The sequence below is a fragment of the Rhopalosiphum maidis genome, chromosome 2 (assembly GCF_003676215.2).
Source record: "Rhopalosiphum maidis isolate BTI-1 chromosome 2, ASM367621v3, whole genome shotgun sequence".
In the NCBI taxonomy this organism is placed as follows: domain Eukaryota; kingdom Metazoa; phylum Arthropoda; class Insecta; order Hemiptera; family Aphididae; genus Rhopalosiphum; species Rhopalosiphum maidis.
The window spans coordinates 17,215,080-17,225,996 of record NC_040878.1 but is presented as its reverse complement, the minus strand read 5'-3'; positions in this window follow the sequence as shown (position 1 = coordinate 17,225,996).

Genomic DNA, 10,917 nt, shown 5'->3' with positions numbered 1-10,917 from the left:
AATGTTTTTGCCAATCTAAATCAACCTACTGTAATATTTACAATAAAATTCTAGAATCATTTTCAGCATTGATATCTTAATGAATTTAATACATACATCCATTACACTGACTCATTCGACACTTACAATTTATAAACTGTATAGCACACCGATATTTTGTACCTATTTGTACTTATTTTATACCTTTTGTTTTTTTATAAAAATATTAAAAACATGAAATATTTAAAAAAAAAAACAAATAAAATCTATTTTATTCGGAGCACTAAAAGTTTATCTTTATTGACTTTAACGACATTAAAAATGATAAAGGTGACTTATTTACATTGTACATACCTATGTAAATTATACTCAAATAATATGAAATTATATAGCTAAAATATTATAACTTTTTATAAACTTAAATTTAAAAAAATGTAGGACAAAAATTGTTAATATTATATGATGAGTAAATAATTTAAGAAATATACTCATGTCAGCAAATTATCAAAAAATTATACTTAAAAAAAAGTTATCACGTCTTAAATTAATTTATTAAAAAAATATTGATATTCAAAAAAAATTAACTACTTCTTGACTTAGATAAGTCTTTTTACCATCAAGATTGTTCTTATAATCAGACTCACAAGTTGGCTATTTTTAATTTATCCAAAAAAATTTAAATCAAATTAAATTTTTTTTTTTTATTTTCAGTTCTGAAAAATATACATAAAAGAAAATCAAATTATACATGAAGCGCTAGGGTCTCTGAATGATAAATGAAAAAATGAAAAATATTAATTAGAACAAAAGTTATTCCAAAAGTCAGTTTTATCTGTTACACTTTGTATATGTATTTAAATTTAAAAATAAAACAATTTATGCAATTATGAGGTATGATAAGTAGCTGCTATGGTATATAATTATATATTATATTTTAAATGGCATGAGTTATGTGAATGGCGTGATGAGAATGATGTTTTATACCATTTTAGTAATATATCATTAATTTTAATTATTTATTAATTAGTTAAATCAATTGCATTAAGTAGGATTCAAATTTCGTTTTAATTGGTGAAGACGGTGATCGCTGATCAAAAATAGAAAAGGAAGCCATGTATTTTAATATCAAAGCGTTATTGATAGAGAATTATTTTGAATGATAACTTTGTGATACTTAGTTTTGTTTTGCAGTGGAATATTTATGTTATAAAAATATTACTTACCAGTAATACAGTTGGTATTTTTCCTGGATGAATAGAGAAAGACACTTGAACTAATTTATTTATTTTGATTTTTAAAGAGTTTCTTAACAAGATATAGATTAGGTTGATAAGTTCTTGCAGAAAGAATTAGCATAATAACTATAATAATATTATGTTAATGAATAAAATATTATATTATACCTATTTAACTATTATCAGTTGCTTATCACTAAGGTACAATAATTAAGTATAGTTACATAATTTTTAAGCATAAACCCTTAAAAAACCTATGGAATCCAAATATAAGGTCTACGGCACAATCATCCAACATACGGCCAATACAAGAGCTGCACCTGCACGTTATTACTATACAGTTAATGGTAAATGCTCTATGCCCTATGCTCTGTCCTATAGGACCTATGGTATTTTAGTGATTTATCTCTCAGAATATGCATCAACTATTATAGAACTCATTACAAATACTTTTACTCTCAATTATTATTATACAGGAATCTACTTATATATATATAAAAAAAAAAATGTATACCCTACAAGAAAACTCCGAACACCTTAAATGTAAGTGATCACGTGACCTATAAATTAAATTATTATAAATTCTTATCTATTCTATTTCTGAGGGTTTTATAAATTGGTATCTTACCTAAAAAAATGTTATTCGTGATGATTGTTATCCCCGTATTTTCACAACACATTTACTTGTTATATATTTCCGTATATTGTATTTATTCTAAATTATCTTTTCAATAAAACAAAAATGATTATTGAGATAATTTATTTTTTATGACACTATAATTGATAGTCAAAATAAGTTAAATATATTTATTGACAATTCGTGTAGTTGGAGAATAATTTATTATAGTTTTATTCTGATGACAATAAACGTCATACAGATTTTTAATAGTAACAAAAATGTACTAAATAACTATTAATAATAATATATTAACATTAATTATTCACTTAAAATTGAAAATTGTATCTAATAATTTTTAGTTTGATATACAAACAAGCTATACTTACATAAAATAAAATATGTTTTGAACTGTAGCGTATCTTTGCACTATTTTTGATTCAAGATATTTTATGCGATAATAATAATATATAGCTGATTACACCGTTTACATGGATAATTGCTTTATCTCAATTAGGTGTTTATTTACTTCTTGATCGTTTCATAAAGATATTTTGAAAGTCGATCAATTCAAAAATCAAATAATACAAAATTACATGCTTCATCTAAGAACAGGAATATAGAGTACAAGGTAAAAGTTAATTTACCAAATATGCTCATCTCCATTTTTTCTTTTAATAATAAATTTACACAAATTCTGATTTTTGGAATTTGTGGATATACTTAAGGACTACATTTTGAATTATTTAAGTTTTTATATTATTTAAGGTTTAAGGAGTGTCCTGGACGATCAAACTTATTTTTTCCCAATTAATAACCAATTGTTTTTGCTGTACATTTTTAATCAAATGATATTTTTTAGAATTTTGATGTAGTTATCTAAATTAAAAGTTGATCAAATAGTTTCTGAGGTATCAAAATATATACACCAGGAATCATATAGTATTTAAAGATGATTTACATAAATAAAAAAAAGTGTAATATTAAATGTTGTATTTATATTATACTTTAACTATTAGTTTTAATTAATTATAATATATTGATATATTAATATTAATCACTAGGTAAATTATAAAAACATCATAAATTCATATATCTTCCAAAGTTCCAAATATTTTATCACGATCCTATTATCTTTGGTACACAAAATTAAATAGCTTAAAAACTACTCATTTAATAATAATAATATCGACTTCTATATATCAAAGGTTATACAATATCCATCTGCTTATCACCTGAACAACTTATATGAAAAAAAGGTGATTATCATTTGAAAAGAAAAATATTGTATAGCCATAAAGCCACAGCGTACTCCTTAAATAGTATAAAAAAAAATCTTAGTATTTGAAGGGTTCTTAGTAAGTACTTAATAATTTCAAAAATCAGAATTTAAAAAAATCTATTATTAAATGGAAAATGAGGGTGATCATAATTGGTAAACATTTTTGTATAATATGTGAGTGTGTATATTTTAATATTTTAATTTTACTTATATATTAGATACACTTATTTGATCTATATTATTATAATATAGAGATTATCCATTTAAGTGTAATCAAAGTTGAATTTCTGTGACACAAAATAATATTATAATGATACGAATATCATTATGATTTACTATGTATTATAATATTATTGTAGGTACATTTTTTTGTGCAACGCATCGTTGTCATTTATGTATAAATTTATAAAACATTTTAATAGAGAGAGTATACCACATGATATTTTAAAGGCCGGCTATGACGACAACGACCTTGTTTGGGCGTCTGACAACATTGTTCGCCGAGCAACAAAAAAAATTACATGACCCCCACCATTAGTAAAAAGTAATCGACCCGTTTGAAGTTTATAAAAAAATTATGCTAATGAATCTAAAACAAAATTCAACAGTGATGAAAATGTTTTGAAAAAAATTGTACATGACATAAAAAAAAAATCATGAGCATGCTGTAAATAATAATTAAACACTTGTTTTTATTTTAATATATTATATATTTCCCACCCCATAAAAATTACCCTGTACAATTATTTTTTATTTTATCTTAAAATAATGATCAACAATTCAAAATGTTTATTTATTGCTCAAATAATAAAAGTTAATTTTGATAAGTTTACAGAAATTGCACTTATTACTACTATAAGTATAGTGTAGCGTGGAGACCGTTTAAGTACTACTTATAACAAATAACGGTGTTTATATGAATGACCTCAATCATAAAAATTTTCGAGAAAAGAAGCAACAGCAGTAATCAACGGATTACGAATTGGAAACTGCTGCAGTAGGTATTCGTTGACACACATAAATACATTGGTACATTGCTCCATAACTATACCGCGGTGTAAGTGCCTACTTATTTACTTACGTATATACCCACGGTATAGCCTTAACAACATAAGCACATAATGACAGACCTCCGAACGTTCTATGGACTATGATTGAACACGAACGCGTACCCAGATATCCAGTAATATAATTTAGTAGTATAGATGTATACACCAGTACAATGCAATTAATTGTATACATAAAAAAAAATGTAATAATAAGTTAATTAATTAATATTACCAAAACTGTCTTCCTCCCGTTCAAGGCATGTCCATCATCTATTACTCGCCGATTTTAGACGATTATTTTATAATTTTATATACAATTGTTTTTAAACTTTTCTGCTATAAAGCGTCCTGTCCGCGTATTTTAATATTATAGTACTTATAGACACATAAATGCCGTTATAAATAATAGTCGTAAAGTTTTAAGGATAATAATCAATCATCTGTTCCTCCGTCATCAGTATTTATTATGTAGGTACAGTGAGGATTGCCTTAAACACCTACACCGAAATATACCAGAAATATAATTATTAATTTTTTTTTTTTTTAAGTATTTCGGTGCGATGCTACAGTACAATGCATTTTTAATACGCTACAGTAACAACTCATAAGCATGAACGCACATTGTCCGCAGCGGTACCCGAGTGGCCGACTGTAGTTTTAATTAAAGGGAACGTATACATTATTTTGTACGCACCCGCTCACTTTTCGTGCGGCAATAAATAAAAACCAAGTCCCAAATCGCTTTCGACGTGCTATGTGTGAAAGCTTTGAACATTCGTCGTCTCTCTAGAGACTATAGAGTTCATTGCCGTTTAACGGTCACATGCAGGAAACCGCGCATAGTATCGCGGTATAATGTGTACAGCCACTACAACATAATATGACATTATCACGTCGTAACTGTGTAATTTTTTGTGCGCATTATTTGTATTAATAATAATTGTTAATGAATAATGATATATGTATATTAATGTAATTGTGATGCATTGTCACGTTATTGTAATGTGTTTTGACGTGCGCGCGGTAGGTATACCTGCGTACGCGGGTCTCGAATGTCGGTGTTATTAATTAGTGGTCGCTGGAACGGTCGTGTCGCTGTATACGGTATAGAGAAACACGGCTCTGAGAATAACTTTGGAGATGTGTTTAATTTAATACTTATTACATGAAATGCGTTATACGGTGACGACGCACGAAGGTTTGGGTGTACACCGCGGAACAGCGCCGCGTGCGATCGTTCACTCGTTCCCGTCTATTAGAAGCTTAATATGTATCTATAACGCGGGTCAACAACCTGCGAGCGGATTTTGTTTTTTAATCGCAAAAAAGATAAATGCGTATGTTTAAACGCAAATTATCGAACAAGAGCCGTATATGATACAATAATGTACACTAGATAAGAATATTTATGGGAAAACGAATCGGTCTAAAGTTATAGGTATTACGTTTGTATATATATCACGTATTTATTTGTATTCGTTTGTATACATAGCTAGATATTATGTTACTATTCGTGTTTTTTCTTTATTATTGTTATTATTATTATTTTTATTTTCTACCATAATAAATAGATATTATCCATTGTTTCGCGGAGCTTATCAGGTTCATTCACTTTGTCATCATTATTTCCACTAATAGTGAAACGTTTAAATGTTTTCTATACATATGATTAATAAATTAATACTACTGACTACTGTTAAACTGAATAACTATAGTTAATAGAATAGATTAGTTAATGAGAATTGGATCGAAAATAAAAACTTCATATTTCAATTAGTTTAAATAAATTGTAAAAGATTTTTTTTTTTTTTGGTCATATTTTTAAAATGAAATGATAAATTAATTATTGATACATTTATGGTAATTAAAAGCACTATAAGTGATGTTAAATATTTTATTTTTTATTCGTTGATGGAATTGTTTTTCAAATTGTTCATATAGTTATATGCAAAAAACTGAAAAAACAGCGGAGAAATTCGGTAAGCATAATAATAGCCAACTGTCGGTTATTTGATAAACATAATATTATCCCTTTAAAATATTAATACCAATTTGGGGTGTCGGTCAGGGTCGGCTCGGAATAGCTTATTTTTGTATTTTTCCTCTTGAATTCTTTATAAATGTATATTTATGTGTATGTATGTACATATATTATACAGTGATACGATAGGTGATTGCAAATGCATAAAATCGTAATTAAAATAATCTGACCTCACCGTATTTACTGCAAGTGCGTATATATAGTATCTGCCCACTATGTCGTTCCAGTGATATTAATTTATTCCATTGGTTAATGTGGTTAATACCTAGCAACAGTGAACAAAAGAGGGTTATGTCAGTCTAATAATGTAGACATGCAAATAAAATACTGTTGACATGTTATACCTTTACCGATAATCCAAATACAAGACGTTGTAGTGCGTTGCGATATATGTAAAACTTGTATAATAGGTATGTGTAATGTGTGCATATCATAATACTATGTTTTGCGGTGTATTTTATAAAAAATAATTGTTTTCGTACACCTATCAATGCTATTATAATATTTTACATTCGCACATTTCAAACCCACTCTTAGAGATAGAAGTACGGAACGCTGCAACTGTCGTTGTATTATTGACTACGCGGGGGATATATTATCAGTATTTCTTAACGATAGACGCGCAGATACATAATATAATAATATACATATAATATTATTATAACTTTACACATTACACCTACTATTATTATGCTGTATTTCTTTTCGAGAGTTTCTTTTGTTAACACTAAACACGGTACACGTCATATTTTGTAATGACATTAATTGATTGCGTGTTTTGTATTATCGTACATATTAATTATTATTATACGTTTTGGTACACTACAAGAAATTGAACAACACATCGAGTTTAAAAGAAAATTTTAATAATAACATAAATCGTAAAAATGCATGAATTATGAACGCAAAGTTTCAATGAATTTAAAAGTTAAAATAGACTAGATATATCCTAACAAGCGTTTGGCCAAAGCGCCTGGCTGAAACTTCCAAGTGTAGATTCTAAAATAACTTTTAGAATAGATACCTAACATTTTGTCAGATGATACAAGTGTATATAATGGTTTTATTAATAACATAGTTAAGTAGATCAAAACAGTGAATATTCACTATTTTACCGGCTGTTATGGAATAGGTATACAATTTATTATGTTTATATATTTGTTTTTAGGTATATATCTGATATTATCATTTTCAATATTATGCATTTATGCATAATTCGTTTTTTAAATAGTCAAACTAATGTAAAGAAAAATAAGTTATAACTTTAAAATTACGAATTAAACTCGTTCTGGTTAAAAGTTAAAAATAAAGTTTCTCTTTAAGTTAGTTAATTTAAATTAACAACTCAACTCTTTATATAATGCTCAATATATTATATTTATCCGTGTGTTTAACTTTTTTAACATGTACATTGTACATACTCGTATATTATTCAATATTGAGTATTTATGTATTATCTTAACAAATCTATCAAATTAATTTTCAAAACTTTGTGTTTAGATACTTAGATCTATTATAGATCTTAATAAGTTAACATTTTCATACTTTATAAGAAAATATACTTTTGAGTTTTGAATTTTTCTAAGTTAAAGTTCAAGGGGAATAAAAAATTATCGTAAATTTCTTATAAAATAAAGAAAGCTAGTTTTCGTTGGTTAAGTGTTCATCAGTTCAGCTGTGATTTAAAATTATATTATAAATAGAATAAATTTCATTTTTCTGAAGATGTTAAGATTACGATTTTCTAGAGTAATATTAATAATTTATAAACGTAATCAATAATTAATACATAATATTTACCTAGGTTTGAACATGTAAATTAATTAAAATACTTGTCTATTATAGATACTACTTTAAGGTTATATATTTAGTAGAATGAATAATTCATAATGTTTCACGTATTTATTGAATCTAATTCATTTAATGTTACAAAAATAATATTTTTTCTGATTCAAGAATGATACTTTTCTTTGAGCTTGAGGTAATAAAATTCAACAAGAATGTTGCAATAAAATAAAAGATTATATAATGATACCTACATGTGAATCTGTACGTAGGTACGTACAATCATCATAACCATTATAGTTTATATTTTTTTATAAAGTTATTTAAACGTATAGCATATAAAGTACTTTGAATTATATTACTCTAATCTGTTGATATAATAAAAATACAACCTTCATTTATATTTATTTTTATAGTATTCAATTAATCATAGGTATTTTTAAGCTATTAGTTTTTAGTGTATGAAAATATGCAATTTGTTTTAAACTTGAAATTTAATAGTAGTGAATAGTTTTCTGTTTATTTTATTACACTGTTGTATATTTATAAATAATGAATAATTTTCAGTCATGATGTAGGTAATCTTTTAAATTACATAATTTCTTACATCACAAAATGTATAGGAGGTACATGCATATTACCCCTGAAACCCATACATATAATAATATTATAAGTTAATAAGTTATATTGACAAACTATTTTGTTAAAAATTAAAATAAAGATGATTCTTTCATTACAATGTTGTTTATCGAAATGGGTGCAGGGCAGATATAACCTAACGTTCTAACACTTCTAATGCGTATTTTTTTTTAATCGTAATTACAATATTAACACATTATGCATTATAATGATAATATAATATTAATTTTTTTCGTTTGTACAAAAATCAAAACTAAAAATTAACAATTTGATGGCGGTAGCCCGACGGCAGTAGTTTCATTTATATTCTGATAAAATGTGGGCATGTCGGAATTATAATTTATTACAACTTACAATCATAGTTCATACTACGATGATATTATGATATGCATTTTATATTATCTCTCGGAAATTCGTTGACAATGTTATCACGATAATATTTAAACTACACGGAATACAATAAACACGGGCTCACTATAATACTATTATACTGTGTTTTATTGTTTTATGTTCAAACTTTATGGCCTAGTTTTGGTTGGTTTATCTTCAATTATACGCCACCCGTATGCTGAATGCTGAAACTTATGGGCTCATAAAACATTATATTATTCCTTATGTTTTCAATCGGAACCGAATGCCACACGTATTTTACGCGTGTTCAGGCGCGGACTCGTAAGGCGCAGTAAATTTGTCGACCATTCGATATTAATTTTTACATTATATTTTTCGCTCGTTGTTTCGATATTGAATATAATGTGTTCATTGCGCGTCGTCGACGCACTAGTTTCCGGTTGTTCCTTCGCTCTGGTTATAACATTATATTATAGCAGCCGACGTGGCGTCGGGAACATAATATTATACTTTCATATTTGCAATGGCATCCACAGCGAGTGATTGTAAAAAAAAAATGTATGAAATTTAATAGGTACAATACTTAACAATATATACAATATAATAACCTAGTTTTCACTAGAGTTGAAAATTCCGCACATACTACTAGATAACATTGCAAATTGCATTTATGTACTATTACTACCTCTGTGTATAAAATTATATATTATTTATTATTAAACATATGTTTTCAGCTCAAAACACATATAATGTATCCATTTTTATTTTTAACTAACAACCAATTTTTTAATACCATGACTACTATTAAACTATTGTATTTATACTGTTGTACTTTGACTGTATGAGTAATTCAAACAACTGTTAATTACCTTATGAGCACCTATCGTAATTAATAGTACAGTTATAATTTAAACTATATTGAATAAAATCGGTAATTATTACATAAGTTCCTTATCAATTATTAATGATAATTCTATATGTATTATAATATTTCTTAAACAAAAAATAATGTCTGTGAAGATAACCGGCTGATTTAGTTCGATTGTTTTTAAAAGTGTACCAATATTTTGCAAACTAATTGCAAATACATTTTTAAGGTTATCAATTTATAATTTATAATTATTATTTACAAAATATGACATATTTTTCGAATTGATCGTACAGAGTCTGAGGACTGGCAAAAAAAAAACACTTCTAAAATTCGCTAAAAATATATTGATTTAATAATTCTAAAAATTAATTTGGAGTTAATTTTTAAAATATTGGTACACTTTTTGAAATGATCCTATAACGTCTGAGGGTGGAGGAGTGCAACTTCATAGACATCACAAAATATATGATTTATGTAAACTATAATTTTCGTTAATTTCATCAACTGTTTTGGTTTTGACATCATGTAACATTTATTATAGATATCCAAATGTGAATGAAGTTTTAATTAAATGTTTTGTATTGTTTGTTGACGCGTAAAAATTACCTGAATGTAAGATGTCTGAGAATTTGATGATAACATATATTATTTTCATATTATAGATTGTCACCTATATAGTAAGAAATAAATATTTTTATATAATTTATCAAATTTTCTATTTTTATTTTATTTTAACACGCACATTTTATTTAAAGGGATTGCTACTCCATAGACTTTTGTATCCATGTATGCACTAGTAATAAAAAAAAAAGTTCTCAAAGAAATTACATCAAGAATTGAACAATTTTTCCAATTTCACCCACTACTGAACATGTTAAAACTGTTCATACCATTTTATACTTGTTTCGCCATTAATCAAGTACCGAAAAATTATGAATATTGTGTTATTAATTGTGTATTATTATGTATACTTGAAAACAATATAGAATATGATATACATCGTTTAAACGTACGATAAAAAAAGTTCTTCGATTGATTATTTCAATGTAAGTACCTCACATAGCCATAC